General features: G+C 39.0%; 1 protein-coding gene and 1 pseudogene across 1 annotated transcript in view; both read left to right on the top strand.

Moving 5' to 3' along the window:
* Positions 1 to 21,200, top strand: part of LOC125359110 — a 42,305-nt pseudogene extending 21,105 nt beyond the window's left edge.
* Rgs7 (regulator of G protein signaling 7) overlaps positions 1 to 21,937 on the top strand; it is a 436,763-nt gene that overhangs the window by 169,762 nt on the left and 245,064 nt on the right. The gene's annotated exons all lie outside the window — the stretch shown is intronic.

Below are 21,937 nucleotides of genomic sequence, written 5' to 3'. Positions count from 1 at the left end.
ATATGTAGACAGGACCATGGAACAATGTAGTTTGTATTTTGAAATTCGTCACAGGAGTGTTTTATTTGATGGATAGTCTTTCTTAAATCTACTTGAGCTCCACACCTTGTTCTAGCACTCATGTTTCATACATTTGCATCATGTCTAGTTCTTTATAATGTTTGCTTTTGTTTGTTTATTTGTTTGTTTTTGTTTTTAAAAATTCTCATTTTTTTCTTTTGGCCCTGGTTAGCCTAGACTGTAATATTGATATTTACATTTTCCAAGTAGCTGGGATGATGGGCATGTTCCACATTTGAGAAGAAGTCTTGTAAACATTTTGCCTGAACTAACCTTGAACCGTGATCCTCCAAATCTTCACTTTGCAAGTAGTCAGGCTTATAGTTTTGAGCTGTTACTTGCTGACTCTTTCTTAAGTATTATTATAGACCTCATTATTTCTTCACTAACCAATTTAATACACATCAGGTACCACATTTCTTCCTAATCGAAACTAGAAAAATATGACAGACACCATTGCTCCACTTAGAGAATTTCTGCTATCAACAGCCAGGCTTAGATGCTTTCATAAAGTCAGAGAATGATAAAAAAATATGTTTCAATAAAAATATTTAATGAACTGGAACTCTTCCAGAAGTCCTCTGGAGCAATTTAATATAAAACCAATTAATCGCCATTTTAATTGTAAATTGAGTGGTTTCTTCTATAAACATACATATCACTCTGAATAGGAGCTATGCCATCTTTGCTATTCTGCATTTTGAATATGTGTTATAAAATGAGTGTGGCTCATAGTAAATTCAAAGGAAAATATTCTGAAGAGAGGATCATGAAGATGCAATACCTATGTGCATATGATCATATAAGATATTTATCAAAATGAACTCTAGGAAAAGCGAACAAGGTTTTCGTTTTTTCTTTGTTGCAGTTTTTGTTTTCTTTACCTCTTGTCTTATTTGTTCCTTTATCTGTCTGGGAGGATAAGTGGGGCACTAAAATGGTGGGACAAAAGGTGAACAAATTCAGCGATTCTTTACACACAATGTTGAAAATGAACTATTCAATTTGTGGGTGGGACTAGGAGGGAAAAACAGAGAGCAAGGGAAGGGGTGACAATGTTCAAAAAGAATTTCATTCTTTACCCAACTTATATAACTGTTACCCTTATAATAGCCTTATAATAACAATAAAATGTATTTAATTAAAAAATTAGTGTGGCTATCACTATGATCAGTTCTTATTTTTCTCACAGTTGATTAAGTGTGTGAAGAACTACTTTGTAAGCCTAACAATGAATTTCATGAGCATGAAATTACAGTACCACTCTATTTTGAACACAAACATATTTTGTGTCTTGTTTCCACTCCCTGGTTCCACACACCACTTGATTGCCAAATCATACATGTTCCCTCCCTTGGGAAGGAACTAAACAATGTCTCTTCGCTTATTCAACATCTGATGAAATTTTATAGGGAGAGTCAAATCTTCCTCTAAGCTCTTCTGGTAATTCAGCATCAAAGTATGTTGTTGGTATGACGACTGAGTCATGGTTTTGTAAAACCAGTTAATCATATGACAAAGTATTGATTTGTTAAAAGAAAAGAAAAAGAAGAAAGAAAAGAAAAAATTTAAAAAGCTGGGCACTGGTGACTCATGCCTGTAATCCTAGCTACTCAGGAGGCTGGTATCTGAGGATCATGATTTGAAGCCAGCCCAGGGAGGAAAGTCTGTGAGACTCTTATCTCCAATAAAATACTCAAAAAAAGTCTGAAGTGGCACTGTGGCTCAAGTAGTAGATCACTAGCCTTGAGTATTGAGAGGCTCAGTGGTAACGCCTAGGCACTGAGTTCAAGCCCCAGGACCAGCCAAAAACAGCAATAACAACAACAACAACAACAAAAAAAAAACCAAGAAACAAAAATCCAAGAATCCTTACCATGATAATACCTGCCGGAAATGTTTCCACATTCAACTTGTATATGTAGTAAGTTGTGAAAGACAAAGGAGTCACAGGTCTATATTAGCTAAAAGAGTGACTTCAGATCCGTATTACTTGGTAATATGAAATTTGAAGTAGAATATCCAATGTCTGACTAATGGACTAATGAGTACCTTTTCTTCATGTGGGCCCAATTTATCCTCTTCCAGAGCTGCCCCCATTTAAATGCTGTGTGTTTGGACCAAAAATGCTTGCTCCCCATCTCCACAGAATTGATGCTCATCCTACTTGGATAGAACATTGTCATTCTCTTAGTGCCAGTCACTTCCCCTTAGAAACATTTTCCAAACTGATCTCCTTCCAATACAACATAAGGCTTTTTCTTCTATTTTTGAGTAGTTTCTACTACTTGTTAAATATCTTTTGTTCATGTGTACATGCATGTGTGTATGTATGTATGTGTGTATGAGGTATGAGCCCAGTTCACACTTACTAGGCAGGCATTCTTCTGCTGCTCTGTCCCCCAACCCTTTTTTGTCATGGTTATTTTAAAAAATATTTTTGTTATCTTTAAATAGGTACAATGGAGTTGCCATTCAATAGAACAGTTTGTGAATACAATGCTTCTTGATCAATGTCACCCTTCTTTCTCTTTTCTTAATTTTATAGAATATATATTGAATTATTTTTTGCCATTTAATGAAGTAGTTTATGTATATAATGCATCTTGATCTATGCCGCCACCTTAAACATTTTCACCCCCCCTTCAACGCTCTTCTTTCTTCCATTCTCTTAATTTTGTGGCAGATACAATAATTTTTGACTGTATTCTCTTTCTCCCCTCTTCATTCTTCTATACCTCACTCCTGCTCTCCTCTCCCCATCGCCACCAACTCTTGCAGATACTCATTTCCTGGTACTTATTGTGTTGGATTTTGACTTAGTTTTTCTCAAGAATTATACTATTTGAGCTCTCTATTGTGTCTTTTATGCTTTATTTATAGATTTATGGGCACATTCAAGCTACCACAAATGAGAGAAACCATGTAATCTTTTTAAGATGTGGTATCATGTCCTTTCACAGTGAGTGCCTGAACCATAATCTGCTTTGGGAGTTTCCTATTATAGCTAGGATGACAGGTAAAACACCAATATGCCCCAATTCTTCCATTGAGATGTAATCTCATGGACTTTTCTGCCCAGGCTGGCCTAAGACTATGATTCTCCTGATCTCAAGTCTCTCATGTAGCTAGGAGGACTGCCCATCCTTGCCCCCCATGAGTTGAGAAGTGGAAAGAGGGCTCATTAACTTTTCTTTATGAGCTGGCATAAAAATACAAACCGTGTTCTCAAGTAGCTTGAATTGCATGTATGAGCCACTGTGTCTGACTCTTTTTTCATATCTTCATGACTTTTTAAAAATTTTTATTAATTAAGTTTTGTTGATCTTCGTGACATTTTTTAACCCAGTGGATACAGCTAGTCCTTTATCCATGTTTTAATATATACATGATATTCTCATTAAGGGGGGAAATAAAGAATGCAAAGTGGATGGACAGATGGATTGAAAGAAAAGGTGGCTATTTCTGCCCAAGGAAGATGGAAAGTTTCTACATTTGGGTTGTTCTAGAAAGATGTGTAGGTATTTGTCAGTAAGGGAAGAAAGCAAGAGGGGCCTGGGGAGGAAGAACATTGCATGGAGTTATTGAAAACAAATGGTGAGTAGGAAGAGGAGTAAATGTTTTGGCATGTAGTGAGACAAGTGGGGGAGATAAGGTGGGATCAGATGGGCTACAGAATAGGATGTGGGACAGAGGAGACAAGATTAAATTCTGAAAGTTTATAAAGCCAGAATAATCAGAAAATGAGCCATTATAATTTCTTAGGCAAGAAACTGATGTAATAAAATAAAATAGATTATGTGTTCACAAACAATATAAAAGATTAAAATAATTTATCATTACTTTGTCAACTCCATATGGTGTGTGCGGAATATGTAAACTCTGAAAACTCAGTACATCTTGAAAAATAAGAATAATGCATAAGCTCCTGGGTGCTTTTTGGAGAAACATCGCATAAATAAGTTAATGCATGGGGAAGCAGATAAATGGCTCTATGGATGGATTTTCAGCAAAATTGTTCCTGAGAATTACAGTGCAGCTGGGAACTTTGGACATTTTTGTTTATGTGACATTTAATGGGGGCTTTGGAACTGAAAATTGTATTTCTAAACTTCTGATATCCTTGACCCTATAATTTCAAGTGTCTAAAGATTAAGAACTTTTGTGTCAAAATAACTAACTCACAGATGGATGAAAATCATAGAACACTTAGGGTAAAGTCCTGGGAATTATTTTCTACCTTAGTTTCAATGGCCAATCTAAAAAACCTAAAATACCCTGTCCACTAACCCAGATAGTGTCACAATTGGTACAATTCTCCTAATATTTGCAAGCAAAAAGCTTTATCCACATCCAGATAAGTCCATTTATTTGACAATTATTCCTACAAGTCCATACTCAAGGGAGATGTATTGCTCACATAGATGTGAAGAAAGACCACTCTTGCTTTGAGGCTCAAATGGAGTCTATGAATCCTTGTGTGTTTCTGTAGGAGATGAGTGGTGATTTCTGTAGGTCATATAGATGTGTATATGTAGCAAGTCTAGCTATGGGAATATACAAATGAGGGGTTTACCAATAAGAAAATGTCCAATACTTGCCCCATGGGGCTATAAATTACATAGCCCCAGGGTCCACAACAATATTCTCCAAAGGGCAAAGTTGTCTTGCACTCTGCTTAATAATTTATTTCTCACTTGGATTAAGGGCACAGATAGCTAAGCCACTTATCTTTCTCTCCCCAAGGTCCTCTTCCAATATTTTGCATGTGCTTCGAGTTTTTACGATTTAGATTTCTTACAGCCACATTGAGCTTCAACTATGCCTACCCTCTGAGCCCTGTGGAATCTACCTTGGCTTGTCTTGACCTCAGTGATTGGAGCTGCTGAGAGCCACAATCTCTGCCCTTTCCTAGATTAACCCTATTATTCTTATTCTTTTTCTCAATAATTACTTAGTTATTGTCAAAGTGATGTACAGAAGAGTTATATCCAGTTTGAAGGCATGGTATCACACCACCAGCATCAATCAATGCTTAGCCCTCGCAGCTATCCTCTCTCTCTCTCTCTCTCTCTCTCTCTCTCTCTCTCTCTCTCTCTCTGTCTCTCTCTCTGTCTCTCTCTCTCTGTCTCTCTCACTCTCGGCACTGGTAAGGTCTCAAGTTTATGTCTGGGGCTGCCTTTGGACTTTAGTCCTCCTACCTATGCCTCGCCTCCCACATAGCTGAGATCACAGGCATCACCCATCATGCACAGCTAGTTGTCAACACTCCTGGCATGACTCTCCAAGATGTTACTATTTCTGGAAAGATGCCTATAAAACCATCTAATTTCTTTCTTAGACAACAAACAAAATCCATCTGTGGAATTGTGTGCAAATCCACAATGCCTATTAATTATTAGTTCATGTTTATTCTGAGTGACACTTAAATGGGAGGTATATATAACTCTCTATGCCAATTATAGAACAAATAGATGTTTTTAAATGATGTGCTGAGTTGCAGTCAGGTATATTCAATAAATAATCTGCTCAATAAATAGCAATAAAGGAATAGGTAATAAAAATTTGTATCCATCAGAGTAGTTTTAGATATAGTAACAAATAACCTCAATTTTTTTCTCACTTACATTATACAAGTCTTACAGGTTATCCAGAGACATTGCTTCTTACAGGCAATGAAGCATGGCTGGTTGTATGGGGAAATGGAAGAGAGTGCTCTCACCCCACAACCTGTTAGCAGTGACATATTTGTCTAGTCACAATTCATTGGCTGGAACTAGCCATGTGGATCCAAATGGGAGTCTTCCACCTTTTCTCCCAGTAGAAGTACTTGGTGAAGAACATGTGGATATGGCTGGCTATACTGAGTCAGAGGGTCCAAAGCACATCTGAAGTAATCATCAGGCTTGTAAGAAGAGTCAAATTCAGTGATGAAAAAAGGCATTGGCTACAACAGAAGGTGTTCTCAATATTTCAGAATAATTTTTGAAAGCCTGGACTAGGGTTCAATTACTTTGTCTTCAATAAATAATATTTAGTGATGAAAAAGATTTTACTGACACCTGTATTTTAATACCTTTGTGATTTTAAATGGTGCACATAGATTGATTGATGACAGAGAGATAGATAGCATTATGATATGATGTTGTTATTTTCAAACAGGGATTATTTTATTCCAGAGTCTTAAAGTATTGAATATATACAACACTGCTGTTTCAGCTTTTCAATCCCCTTTCTCCTTTGTCCTCTCAGTGTCTGATTGGCACCTTCTGTCCTCCCTTTTTCAGAAAGTCACTCACTGGAATCAGGAAGAATGCTGTTTATGGGGCCACACACCTATTACAAAACGTGAAATTGTGTAGGGTGTTGTGAAATAATTCTGTTGATGAAGTGTATGTATCAGTGACATTGTCTATCAGGGGAGTTCAGTATACAGTTGAATATTGTGAGAGGTGATCCAGTTGCTATTCTGTCAATCATCTCTAAATGTGTCAGCTATGTGGGAGGCACAGATAGAAGGGTTCACGAGGGCCCTGAGCAATAAATATGAAATCCTGCCTGAAAAGTAACTGGATAACAAAGGGATGCAGTGTAGTTCAAGTGTGTACGGTGTCTATCTAGCAATATGGCCCAGAGTTCAACCTCAGTAACACACACACACACACACTCACAGAGAGAGAGAGAGAGAGAGAGAGAGAGAGAGAGAGATGGAGAGAATGAGACAAAGAGGAAGATGAAGGAGAAGGAGGAAGAGGAGGAGGAGGAGGAAGAAGAGGAGGAGGAGGAGGAGGAGGAGGAAGGAGTCATTAATTGAATGAATTGTCATTTCTTCATGTTCATTGTTGAAAGCTGATTTCAAGTTGTCTTTAGGGAGAGTTTAGAAAAACAACTTATGTACTTTATTGTTTAGGGAATGTGTGTCCAGGTATGTGTAGATCTTAGCTAATTTCAGTAGTATGAGATGCGGGCTTTGGGAGGTCCTTGGGTCACAAGTGAGGAGCCCTTATGACTGAGATTGGTGATCTTATAAAACAGGCCTTAGGAAGGCCACTCACACCTCCTACCCTCCTGCCTCCTGCTATGTGGACTCTAGCGAATGCATCTTCTCTGAATCAGGAAATAGATTTTTTTTTTTGCCAGTCCTGGGGCTTGGACTCAGAGACTGAGCACTGTCCCTGGCTTCTTTTTGCTCAAGTGGCAGTGTGCTCAAGGCTAGCACACTGCCACTTGAGCCACAATGCCACTTCTGGCCTTTTCCATATATGTGGTGCTGAGGAATCGAACCCAGGGCTTCATGTATATGAGGCGAGCACTCTACCACTAGGCCATATTCCCAGCCCAAGGAAGTAGATCTTTACTAGACACTACTTCTCCATTTGCCAGAGAACTTAAATGACATGAGCTTAAAATTTTCATCTTCTGGTGCCGGGCTTAAGCTCTACCTCCATCCGTGTGGAGGTCCTGGGCCTCTCTGCCTCTTCTGTGTGGTCCTCTATTGCCCTCAACACATCCCCTGGCCAGTGGGGATTGACTGCGGGGGAGCGAAGGCCACGTGCAGCCTTGGTCAGCGTGTGGTCGCCGGACGCCCTGCCCCCTTCCCCATACTCCCCAAGGAAGACACAGGTGTGTGGGGTCCCGGAGAACCCTCAAGGGGTGTTCTGGTTTAATAAGGGGAGGGCAAATACACTTATACCAGCAGTGACGCTCAAAGGAGAGGGACTGGCCAGATGCCAACGATAGGCTAACTAGTGCATCCAAACTTCCCGCAGAGGCGGAGACCTCTTGGCTCCGCCTCCGGCTCAGTGGGCACCACCATGAGACACATTCTGGCCGCCAGAGGTGGGGGCTGCTTTGGCTTCTCTTCCAGCAGAACCCAGAAGGAGATGGGAGTGGCTAGAGCCACCCCAGGTCTTAAAGGAATAGCCATCCCTTACATTCTGGGGCTGGAGTTTCAAGTGGTAGAGCTCCTAATTAGCAAGCTGGAGGTCCTGAAATCAAATCACAGTCCTAAAACAACAACACACATCTTCTTCAAAATGAATAACTAGAAACAGGCAAGGAAGGAATTGTAAAATCACCAGTAGAACTGATTAAATGTGGGATGAGAGAGAGCAACTATCACAGAATTTGTCATAAGGCAGAGAACCTTGCAGTTCTCGAATTCTACCTTGATGCAAAAGTAGAAATACTTTGTCAAAAATTTTATTGAATAGTCCTAGTGGGAATAGAGACACTCTCTGCCATATCATCTTGTTCCCTTTCTCACTTTTTCATGTGCTCCGGTTGATATAAATATCTGCCTTCAAACTCTTCCTAGAGCAGATCAGTATATAACACATTTCTAAATGACACTAAAGCTTAAGGTGGGAGAGGAGAACAGGGAAAAAAGAGAGGAGTTCTCTCTCTCTCTCTCCCTCTGTCTGTTTCACTATCATACATGTATGTATGCACACATCCTATTCCTCTGTTAATATCTACTACCTCAGTGCAGTCTGTCCTTTGGGAGGTTAACATTTCAAGAGAGCAGAGGAGTGAGGAGGAGGAATGATCAGCCTTGGGAGCTCCCAGAGGCCCACAGAGTTAGGAGTTGGAGGTTTCCTTGCCCAGAAGGCTGACTGCTAAGGGTTTGTCTGGCTGGCTATCATTCTGCCACTGCAGGCTTCTTGCTACCAAGGGAGACAACAGCTTTCCAATCACAAGTTTAGCATCCCTTGGTGGGTATCTTACAAATACAGCCGGATAAACAGCACTTATCCAGGCAGGCCCGAGGCAGCACAGCAGCTGAGATGATTAGATTTCTGCTGAGGAGTGCTGGCTCTTTGAAAGCTGTCACCCAGTGGGTCAAACCCTTGCCTCTGCTGCTCAGTGAAATACTGCGCTGATGGCTGCCCAAGGAAGTTGGTTTTATGTAGGTTTATAAAGCTGCCATTATGATTAATCCTTCTGGCCTCAGTAAATCAAAATAGTGTTTACAAGCTCATGCAAATAAGATATTTTACCATCGTTACTGTAAGATATAAGACCGATAGAGATTTGGGGGTTCTAACTAGAGTATGTGTAGAGGGGTCTGTCTGTCTGTTCATGTATCTGTTTGTCTGTCTATTATCTATCTGTTTGTCTGTGTGAAAGACACATTTGCAGCAAAAGTTTGATGCAAAGACCATAGAGGGTTGGGAACATATAGCTCAATGGTAGAGCACATATTTAGCATATGCAAGGCCTTTATTCCTACTCATAGCAACACACACACACACACACTGCACACAAATGACACATAATACACACAACATATCTATACCACACATGGACACTGACTCATGCCTCTTTGAATTAAAAATGCTTGCTTAGATGACTTCAGGAAACTGAAAAAAAAGGTGGCTTTTGTATTTTTATATCGTTCAGAGTGAAGGCGGCTGAAATTATCCTCCAAGTAAAAAGAAATAACAAGTTGTTAGGAGAAATCCCAAACACCAGGAGATTAGTGGACAGTAATCACTAACAGCCACTTTTACCAATAGCTTCTTCTAAAACAATTTCAAGGGAATTGTTGGTGGTGATTTTTTTTTTTTTTGTATGTTGTTGGGCTTGAGTTTAAAAGAGGAGTCTGAGCCAGACATCAGTGGCTCATACCTGCATTCCTAGCAATTTAGGTGGTTGAGATTTGAAGGGTTGCAGCCAGCCCAGGCAGACAAGTCCTTGAGACTCCATATTCAATTAACCAGAAGAAAGCCTGGCTGGAGGCATGGCATCGCTCAAGTGAAAAGGAGAGATAAGTGTGTTTGAGGCCCTGAATTTAAGCTCCAGTGCTGAGTGGGAAATGGTTGGTTAATCAGGTTCAGGCAAGAGTCAAGGCCCAGTTTATCCTAAGGGGCAGAGTTTTCTGGCTATGGGCATAGGAACACTACACTCACTATCTACTTAACAGCAAAATGTAATGGAGGAACAGGCATCGGGCATACATTCACAGTACAAAAGGTTGAAATAGGTAAGAGCAGAGGGGACCTAGCCCCAAGGAAGACTCAAACTTCATAGGAAAAACATGTATTAAGGCTGGAGAATGGCCTTTCACTCCATAATCCATGTCCTGGACACACTGAGAGCTTGGGTCCACAGCACCTTAGGCATCCATAAATCCTTGGCCCTGCTATGCTTCAGTTGTCTCAGGTTGCAGTCACCAATCTATAGCTTTCCCAGGCTGGCACTGCATAGTGGTGTCTGCTTGGAACTCTCAATGGCTATTCCACCCCTGTGGCATATTTCTGCTTGTACCCAGTCTATTAATGACACCCTTTATAATCTAGGGGAGTCACCATGCCTTTGCTGCTTTTTTCTTTTCTTTTTATTTTTTGGCCAGTCCTGGGGCTTGGACTCAGGGTCTGAGCACTGCCCTGGCCTCCTTTTGCTCAAGGCTAGCCCTCTGCCGCTTGAGCCACAGCGCCACTTCTGGCCATTTTCTGTATATGTGGTGCTGGGGAATTGAACCCAGGGCCTCATGTATACGAGGCAAGCACTCTTGCCACTAGTACATATCCCCAGCCCCATTTGCTGCTTTTTTCAATCTGAGGTCAGCAGTCATGCCTGACCACTTGAAACCTCTGGTGTAGTGATCAGAGCTTCAATTGTGGCTGCTTGAACTGCGACTGGAGTGGCCAAGGGTGGCCAAGGGGTGCTGCACTGGATGTAGGGATAGACTTTTATGGTATTTCAGGACAGTAAGCCCATGCAGGGTACCCAGATGTGTGTCCCAAACCATTCAGCAGTCTTACAGTGCCAGGACTGTGAAAGGAGAGCAGTTGTGAGGACCTCTGAATGGCTTGGGGTCATCATTCTGTGATATGAAGGAGGCACTTAGCTTCCTCTGTCTATACTGATATCTGTATAAAATAACCACTTGGCCACTGTCTTGAGTTTTCTCTCCCAAATAGATTTTTCACTAAACATAGCAAGGCTTTGTATTTCCCAAATCCTTCCAGTCTGTTTCCATTTTTAATAACTTTTATCTTTAACTTCCTTCCAAAAACATCTTACACTGTATATGGTTAAAAACAATCACAGAGCAGTCTGAATCCTTTGCTGTGTAGATATTTCTTTTAGCAGATATCCTAATTTGTTGCACTTAAATTCTACATTCCATAAAATCCTAATAGACAGTTATATCATTTTTTCAACTGCATATCAAAGATGGTCCTTATTTCAATTTCCAATGTAATTTTCTATATTAAACATTTACAAAGTGGCTCTTAAGTCCATATTTCTATAGTACTTTGGTATCAGCATGTAAGTCTGACTCCGCCCACCTCTCCACTTCTGGTCTCAAATCAGAATTTTTTTCATGCTCCCTGTACGGCAATCCAGACTTCTAGACTATCTCTCCAAACTCTTTCCTTATCTACTTATTTACCCAGTTTCAAAGCTACTTCCACTAAGGAGACATTTGTTGTAGCAACAATCCCACTTCTCAGTACAAAATTTTTGTCTTAGTTCATTCTATGTTCTTATAACAGAATACTGATGAACAAGGAATGTTTAAATAATGGAAATTCATTTGGTTCATGGTCCCTTTTCTGGTACTGAGGCTTGAGCTCAGGGTCTTGGGCTCTACTCAGCTTTTAGGATTATAGCTGGTAGTCTACCATTTGAACTGTGTCTCTAGTTTCATCTTTTTTCTTGTTAATTAAGAAGAGTTTTACAAGCTAGTCTGTGTTGGCTGGCTTTGAACCTTGATCCTCAGACCTCTGCCTCCTGAGTAGCCAAGACTATAGATATAAGCCACTGGAGTCAGGCAGTTCATGGTTCTAGAGAATAGAGCATCCAGGGCTGTGTGGCTACAATTGTGAAGATTTTCTTAGGATATTCATATCTTGACAGAAGACAAAACATGGCATGAGCCTAAAGAAGGGAGAAAAATCATGCCAAACTCACCCTTTTTCCTCCCTTCCTTTCTTTCTAGTGCTTCATATTTGCTAGAAATTTAAAATACCTCTTTATCCATAATCTCCAGGCTTTGTTCGCTTTAGTTTTAGTTAGGGTCTGGAATATTTGCCCAACTGGCCTCATTTGCCTACCTCTGCTTTCAGAGAAGCTGGGATTGCAGGCATGCACCACCATGTCTAGCCCTCAAACTCTTTATATATATACATATACATATATATTTATATATATATATATATATATATAAACCAAAACCTCACTCTTGTGATGAGGACATTAATTTATTCATAAGAGCAGAGTTCTTGTGACCTAGTCAATTCTTTAAACCAACTCCCAAACAGCACTACAATGCAGTTAAATATCAACATGGGTTTTGAAATGCACATTCAATCCTTAACAGAGACAAGGAATAATCTATTGGTATGTCAGCATAGGTAAACCTGACAATAATTATGAAGCACCCAGAAAGACACAGAATTTTGGACTGTTTTTAATCTCAGTGCTATTTTGTCTCTGATCCCAAGTTGAGCATTATTGATGGTTTTCATCATGTATTCCAGGAAAAAAGCTTCGAGTTGATATTTTGCTTAATGTCAGGTACATTTGTTTAGCTGTAATCTGGATTATGGTATTTGTTATTTTTGAAAAAGCATATTATAGGGTAGAAATCTGCAAAGTGATGTAATGGAAATGGAAATAGCTTTTAAAGCTTTTAAAGAAATATGATGAGAACTGGAAGCATTCAGTGGGAAAGGGCATGTGATTTTTAAAAATGAAAGCAAACACATACAGGAAGTTCAATGAACAGAGACCACAACTATACAATTATAGCAATTGCTTTGGTTCCATCTTGAGTATTCAGGCATGGGCTGTGGCTGGATCAAGACAAAATAGGTAGTGTTTCCTATAAGCAAGTTCCACAGTAGTCCAGACATCTTTGAATTGGGTCTTCCCTCTGTGACAAATGCTTTCAGTCTGGCTACCATCTTGGCTCTCTACTGCATGCATGGGGTATTTAGCTCCAGATACCATATAGCACTGGGTCAGTCAGTTGACATCCTTTTCCCTTTCCTTCTGTCTCTCTGGCTTTCTCTACCTACTCTCTGTTGTCTTCCACTAAACTATTTGTTGAAGGTGACACCTCTTATTTTTGACACTTGTGTCATTTTTATCTGTTATAACCTCTGGTTCTTAATTATGTTAAATTTAAGTGTTGATTCTATTTTAATCTATTACTTTCTATTTTTCCTGCTTATCTCTTTTCAAGTGATATTATTCAATCTACTTTGGATTGGCATAAATGCACATTTCTTTGTCAGAAAGAATGACATGATAAGGTAGCCTTGTAGAAAAAGGACCTTGTTTTAAAGCATTCGCCAATTTCTGTGGGCTTTCACAATTTTTACTTCTATCACTACTAAATTCAATCTGTCATTGGATCACACTAACATCCGGTGATTATGCAGAAGTTAACAATCAGCACTTGCAAACTAGCTGCATTACAAATTGTCCCTAAGTCTGTCTGGAACGTCTGCATTGGCCTGTGATAGGAACTATGTCACTTGAGCTTGAAGGGGTCTGATGTAATTAGGAAGTTTGCAATCTCATTGTCATAAAAGACCACATTTCTATTCTCTAAAATTACAATAAAATAGACACAACACATAAAAGATATAAATAACATCTTACATATCTTTAATATCTAGAAAAAGCTCATTATTTTAAATTCTGTTGTGGTTTATGAAAGTTCTTCATAGAATGTAGACTTTCTCTCACTTTCTAACTTAAACCCTACAAATGTGAATCAGAAAAACCTTGTAGTTCTGCCCCAAGAAGCTTACAGTAGGAAGGACACAGAATGGAGAAACAGCTGGTAATAGAATCTTTGATGGAGGAATATTGAGGAGCACCCTTTCCAGGCAGAGGGCCAAGGAAGGGGCTTATGACAAGGACAGGCTTAAAGAAGGAAGTATGGGAACCCTTAGGGACCATGTAATTCTTAGAAGCTATCCTCCTCAGTCAAGCTCATTATAGCAGGTAAATATATCCAACATTGTGTAAAACTTGGGTTTACAATAGAATTTTGTGTAGTGATATAACAGTCGTTTGCATAACATGGAGTTCATTTCATTTAGCATCATCATATGCATTCATAGGGGCATAGCTATTAGGCTCTTGTGATCCTTTGCTGTGACTAGCCTAAACCTGTGCTAATCATTCCCTATGAGGAAAACCATAGAGTCCATGTTTCTTTGGGTCTGGCTGACTTCACTTAGTATAAGTGAAGTCCTTCCATTTCCTTATGAATGGGGGCAATGTCATTCTTTCTGAGAGAGGCATAGAATTCCATTGTGTATATGTACCACATTTTCCTGATCCATTCGTCTACCGAGGGACATCTGGGTCGGTTCCATATTTTAGCTATGACAAATTGTGCTGCAATGACCATTGTTGTGCTGGTGGCTTTAGTGTGTTTTTGTTTGTGGTCTTTTGGGTAGATGTCCAAAAGTGGGGCTGCTGGGTCATAGGGGAACTCAATGTTTAGCTTTCTGTATAGGGAAGTGAAAGGGAATATCAGAAATGAGAGACAAAGGATAAAAGACAAATGACTCCAAAAGCAAAGCTTGCAAAACCATTTGGTGTAAACCAACTGAACAACTCATGGGGGGGAGAGAGGAAGGGGAAGGGGGGAGGGAGGGATGAGGGAGGAGGTAACAAACAGTACAAGAAATGTGCCCAAGGCCTAAGGTATGAAACGGTAACCTCTCTGTACATCACTTTGACAATAAATAAGAAAAACAATTAAAAAATAAAATTAAAAAAAAAGCTTATCTCCACAGCATCTTTGGAGGCCTTGCAGCTCCACCATTTGAAAATCATATATTTAAATGTAGATAAGAGGAAAAATGTCTGATGTTAAAGTTGTACAAAATGTAAGCAACAATGATTTCCCTTTGTGATTTTCCTTTTACACATGCATTTATGAATGTATTCAAACGGGAACTTTATGTAGGTCTCATTAGGTGAGAGGGAAAACAAAGTGGAAAATTTTTTGTTTGTTCTCTGCAATAGAGGGGGTGGCCATGTACAAGTAACCTGGTAATGTTATTTCATTGTCACCTACCTTTCCTGTGCCTGCAGGAGGAAAGGGCTGTGTGAACACGGTTCATTAGCAATGTCTCACACAGCTCATCATTGTGGTAACTGTGGGAGAAAAGCTGATGTTCTGGAATGAGAAATATCTCCATGCTGTAAACTTCTCCACTGACATGCCCCCCCCAAAAAACAACAACAACAACAACAACAACACTATCAACAGTGTCCATAGGTGCTATCCAAAACATTTCCAATTTGGCCTTGGTGAGAGAGACTAAGAATTGATGAAGCTTTTCAGAACCCCATCTCAAACTTGCTGAGTCAAAGGCTCTGGAAGCTGAGGTGCAAAATCTATACTGTGTAAAACTCCTAGAGCAAAGTGCTTAGCCATTTATGCCTTAGCACTGTCTGACTCAGAAATTATCAACAAGTGTTTTGTATAATTGAATAAAATATCTCTATCCTTTATCATCCACCTTCTTCCCTAGGAAACAGCTTCATCTAGTAACCAATGACAGGACTGGGTGATTGACAGGTTTTATTTGCATGCTTTACAGGTTTTAATAGTCTAAATTTCCTCATTTTTACAGTATACCTTTTTGGGAGTAAGAGTTGGGAACTAAACCCAAGGCCTAACACATGGTCAACAGTTATGTGACTATTGAATTGTATCCTCAACCACAAAAATCTTTCATTTCAGAAACTTACAGTTTTCATTGTTATGAGAAAATTATTACATATGTGAAGATTTTAACCAGCCAATCAAAGCAAAATAACATGTGGCTGAGCATTTCTGGTCTGTACCTCCCTCCTCCCAATTGGTGAGTTCTACACACTACTTTTTTTTTTTTTTTTTTGCCAGTGGCTGGGGCTTGGACTCAAGGCCTGAGCACTGTCCCTGGCTCCTTTTTGCTCAAGGCTAGCACTCTACCACTTGAGCCACAGCACCTCTTCTGGCTTTTTTTCTATATATTTGTGGTGCTGAGGAACCAAACCCAGGGCTTCATGTATACGAGGCAAGCACTCTACCACTAGGCCATATTCTCAGCCTCTACATTCTTCTTTTACTGAGTTTCCATACTCATGTCTAAGGAGACATACTTATGCACTTCATAATTACTCTGGGTGGGCTCTCCATTCTGTAAAGTTTATGTGGAATACACAGGTGGATGCACCTGTAATGGGGCATATTTGTGAAACAAGAAACCCACGTTTAAGTGGCAGAAGTCAGCCAGCTCAGCCATTGTGCACATCTTATGGAAATTCCTAGAAATTGGTCAATAGAGTTACTTGAGTATTTCCCTGTCATTACTCAACAGAGTAGTTACTCTCCAGAGAAGTCTTTGTCAGACCTGAGAGGGAATACACAGAGCCATTATTCTCTCAAAGATGTGTTAGGAAAAGGGAGGAGAAACATATCAAGTGTTTTGGGCATCTAAAACTGTTGGGGAGCAGATCAAGTAACCCTTTCTCTCTTCAATTTCTGTGCATCTGTTCCTCCTTTCAGTGCAAAGCAGCAATTCTGTCCCATGCATTACCATTCCCTCTCTCCCTGTCTGAACAATCAGGTTACTTTTCCCTGAAAATAGGAGACTGCTGCTTCTACAGATGATGTGTGGGGATGATTAGTAAATGTCTATTCTACTTTCAATTTTTTCTCAGGTGTCTTCCTGAAATTAACATTAAGTGAAGACCTTCATATTTTGTCTTCCTACTCATAAGTCATTTTAAATCTAGAACAATGATTCAGTGCTTAATTACATCTAAGGTAAATAATTGTGGGCTAGCTAGATATAGCAGTTTATGCTTGTAATCCTGACCACTCAGATCAGATGTATCACAGTTGCAGCCTAACTCAGGCAGAAAATATTCACTGAACTTCATCTCAACAGAAGAAACTTGGCATAGTAGTGATTCCTGGAAGCATAAAATTATGCTTCTGCCCAGGTAGGAAGTGAGACCTTCAAAAGCAGCTAGTGTAAGACAGTACAAGAGGCATGGTTCAGCAGTAGAGCATTTTCCTAACAAGCAACTTCAGTAATGACACAAAATAAAATAGTTACATATTTTTGCTTACTTCTTACTCTCTAATTTATTAACTCTCTCTCTGTCATTCTTCTCATCTCTTTCTTACAATGAGTTCTTAGATGGCCTTTTAACCTTGTTTAGTTCCTTTTCTACAGACTGATTTAAATTATCTTTGGCACAAGAAGATGCCCAAACTCACAAAGTTTAGACCTAGAATCAAGGAACTAAATTTGTTAATTGCTACTGTCATTTCTCATTCCTTTCAGTAGAAAGAAACTGGGGGTAGGGTAGGAGCTATATACTATTCACACTAATTCACACTAATCTTTCTGATTCAAATTTAGTGTTACAAACCAATTGATTGGGAGAAAAAATTAATATGACTGTTTCTTTATGATGTGTATGTTTGTGTTGATACTGGGGCTTGAAACAATGGCCTTTAACTCTTGTCTAGCTGTTTTAACTCACAACTGATACTCTGCCACTTGAGCCTTACCTCTTCTTTTGGCTTTTTGCTAGTTAATTTGAGAAAAGAATCTCATGAATTTTTCTGTTGTCTTCAAAGTTTGATCCTCATATCTCACTTCGCTAATAGCTAAGATTATAGATATGAGCAACCAGCAACCAGCTTCTTTCTTCCTTTTATTATGTATTTCCTGATCCTTAGAGCAAACCTCATGGCAACCAATATCATTCTCAAAACTAGAATACCAAATTACTACCAATATTTTATTAAATGGTTTATTTAATAAACAGTACTAAGAGTTAGGATATGATCAAACTTTTATTGCTTTTGGACATGAAATAATATGTGTGTATACATGTATATATAGTTACATATATGTATATGCATTTATGTATATATACATATATACAGACAGACAGATAGATAGATAGATAGATAGATAGATAGATAGATAGATAGAACTTAAACCATTTGAAGTATAACTGAGTCACTAAAAATATGGAGTTCCAACATGTCCAATTTAGCTATTCACCCTAAGGGAAATAGAGGGGTAGTGGTGAAAAGATAAGAAAGGATTTAATCAAAATGGAAGAAGCTAGATATTGAGCATTTCAGCCCACCTCTGGGGTGCTGCGATGGGCTTTAGGTTTACACAGAGGAAACACTTTGACAAGGAGAGAAATTTGAATAGTTAAACAGCTTAGATCACACTAGTCTACTTGATCATGATCTTAGGTCTGGTTCTGAAGGATTGTTGGAAGAAGTCCTTGGGACTGTTGGTATGAGTTCTCATGAAGTGATGGCTCCTGCTCAGGGTTATCTCATTATGCATAGGATGAACTGTCTGTGGGGCTCTGCTGTTCCTGGAACTCAGAATGACTGCAGGTTTAGGACAATGATTGGAGAGTTTCAGCATTGTATACCAGGACAATGTAAAAGCCACGGTAAGAGACTTCAGCCACTTTTTATCTGTGCCTTTAGACTTGATTGGGGTGAGAGGTTACCAGATTTTAGAGAGATACTCCTTGACTAATTATCCTGCCTGTGTAAAAAGCTAAGCAAGAGTCTGACCTAATGTTTTACGACAAAGGAGACAGATGTGAAGGGAGGTAGAGAGTTTAATTCTTTCCTCCTGCTTTTAGTTGTCTTGTGGGCCCAAGTAAAGAAGCCTCTGTGCTGCAGAGCTGCGGCCTGTGGCTCCGGCGACCACCAGGGATTGCAGAATTTAATGACATTTGGAAGCCTTTCATACATGGTTCCCTATAGTCCTATAGTCACCCACAAATTTGTACACTCGGTCAAGTAAAGTTGTATTCTACACATGTCCAGAAAGAAGAACAGGGATTACAAACTCTCAAAGTTGAAAAAAATACCATCATTTGATGAAACAGCAGAAAATATAGGTGCAGAACTCAAAGCTCCACTTAAGCAAGAACCTCTCCAAGTAAGAGTCAAAGAAGTCCTTAAGAAAAGAGAGTATGGATCAAAATATACTCAGAATAATTTCATCACTCGAGTGAGAGCAATAAATGAGTTCTGCCTTAAATCCAGTCATCTAGATTAACTTCGGAAAATCAGATGACGAAGTCCCCATGAAGATACTGAGATCTTTTCTGTGTACTTGAGATCAGATGTGGAGGCAAAGTCTTTGGAAGTTTGGGGAAGCCCTGAAGCTCTTGCCAGAGAGAAGAAACTCTGTAAGGAGGCAGAAATTGAATATAGAGAACGGCTGTTTAGAAATAAAAAAAATATTGAAAGAATATAGAGATTTCTTGGGAAACACTAAGCCACGTTCGAGAACAACATCAGTGTTTCTTAAGGGACCAGGAAAAGTAGTGAAGGTTGCCATTTGTATAAATGGTTTAAACTGTTTCTTTAAATTTCTTGCTTGGATTTATACGGGTTCAGCAAGTATGTTCTCGGAAGCTATGCACTCATTATCTGATACTTGTAATGAGGGTTTACTAGCATTGGGCATCAGTAAGTCTGTTCAAACACCAGATCCTACACATCCGTATGGATTTTCAAATATACGGTATATTTTTCACTCATTAGTGGTGTTGGTATTTTCATGATGGGTGCATGACTGTCTTGGTACCATGGAGTCATGGGACTGCTTCACCCTCAGCCAATGGAATCACTTCTATGGGCTTATTGCATATTAGCAGGGTCATTGGTATCTGAAGGAGCAACACTTTGTGTTGCTGTTAATGAACTTCGTAGGAGTGCTCGGGCCAAAGGACTGTCATTTTATAAGTATGTAATGGAGAGTCGAGATCCTAGTACAAATGTTGTGTTATTGGAGGACACAGCAGCAGTCTTGGGAGTAATAATAGCAGCTTCTTGCATGGGCCTTACTTCTGTAACAGGCAATCCACTGTATGACAGCCTAGGTTCTTTGGGTGTCAGCACCTTGTTAGGCGTGGTCTCAGCATTCCTCATCTACACTAACACAGAGCACTTTGGGGACGATCCACCCAACCAGAACAAGTACAGCAGCTTACTGAATTCCTGGAGAATGACCCATCAGTAAGAGCAATCCATGATGTTAAAGCCACAGATATGGGATTAGGCAAAGTAAGATTTAAGGCAGAAGTTGATTTTGATGGACGAGTTGTTACACGACCCTATTTGGAAAAACAAGATTTTGACCAGTTGCTGCAAGAAATTCAAGAAGTGAAAAATCCTGAAGAACTAGAGACTTTTATACTTAAATATGGAGAAAATATTATTGATACTTTTGGAGCCGAAGTGGATAGACTTGAGAAGGAATTGAAAAAACAAAATCCTGAAATTCGGCATGTAGATTTGGAAATACTATGAATTACCTCGGTGGGCTCTAGAGACACACTCATGGAGCCACTTCCTACTTCTTTCTACACTGAAGGAGAGTCAGCACCATGTGTGGAAGTCTTTTTTTTTCAAAATGGAGGAAATATTTTATGTAACAAGCAGTTGAATAGGCCACATAACTAAAACTCTTCTTCTAATCATGTTTCTATGCTTCAATAGAGAACATTTTGGTTAAATTGTTCACAATTTCTTGTTTAACAAGTGTATATTCTAACTTGCAATCATGTTTCCTTTCTTTATAGTGGTAGAAGTACTTGGATTCCACAGAACTACAACATTTAAATTTTGTTTCTATTAAAGATTTCACTGTGCAGGCTTTGCCAGTAATCTTAACTATTCTGGCTACATTTTGGTATGTGGTTTTTAAATAGTCAATGTGTTTTTTAGGTCTGTCCTGCCTTATCCAATGCGGAAATTATTTCTGCCTACTATGTAATTTTGATCTGAGCACTGTAAGTTGTGCTTTCCTATCCAAATGTTCATTCCAGAAATGGCTTAGTTACTGAATTGAGTGAAGACGTTTCAGTATCCTCTTTTCCTATAAATCACAGTAGTTACCATTTTGTAATTTTTTTCTCTTTTTTTCCCCTCTTATTTGGCTCATTTTTCTAATGGTAAGAGACATAAAGTAACCTTGGACATTTCTGTGGGTCAGTGCAATAATTGACCCTTCTTCCCTTCTTCCCTTCTTCCCTCCTCTTCATTTTTTCTTCCTTCTTCCCTCCTTCCCTCCTCTTCCATTTTTCTTCCTACTTCCTTCCCTTCCCCCTCCCTCCGTCCCTCTCTCCCTCTCTCCCTCCTTCCCTTCCTTCCTTCCCACCCAGCTAGCTGGCTTCATTACCATAATATTTACTTACTAGGAGGTAGGCATTTTAACCTTCTGCAAGATGGACTTGAAATATTTATAATTTTGCAGGCAGCAGCATTTTATTTTTAATTTATTTAAGAGGAGGCACTACTGATATAAATCTGAACCATGGAGTGTTTTGTTTTGGTTTGGTTTCTTTGAGAGAAGTAAATCTCTTACACGAAAAAAAAAGAATCAGTGACTTTCAGAAAAATTAGTTTGTACATACCTGTTGTTAAAGAAGTACCTTAAAAAGTTATTTAAATGATGTTTTTCTTTGTGGCTGGTTATCCATTTGATACATAGTCAGCTGTATTAATGTTTATGTTATTTTTTTCAAAAATACTTAAGTTGTCTGTTTTAAATAATATTGTCATAATTATATATTCTACTGTCAATATGCATAGCGTTTCTCATTTGTGTGATTTTTATAAGATAGTATATATTATTATATTGTGTTAACACACAATCATTATTGTGGCTGAGAATTTTTCAGACAATTTTTCTGTAGAAAATTCATTTTTAATGAATTATTAATGAAGTTTAATGATAAACCCGTTTTTAGCTCTGCAATTTATTCAATTCTGTGAAAATTTGAACTTACTTTCCCTCAACTCACAAGTGAAAGTATTTTGTCTCCCAAAATGTGCCTTGGG

Source organism: Perognathus longimembris, chromosome 11 (genome assembly GCF_023159225.1).
Source record: "Perognathus longimembris pacificus isolate PPM17 chromosome 11, ASM2315922v1, whole genome shotgun sequence".
Taxonomy (NCBI): Eukaryota; Metazoa; Chordata; class Mammalia; order Rodentia; family Heteromyidae; genus Perognathus; species Perognathus longimembris.
This window is presented reverse-complemented; position numbering and strand designations above follow the sequence as displayed.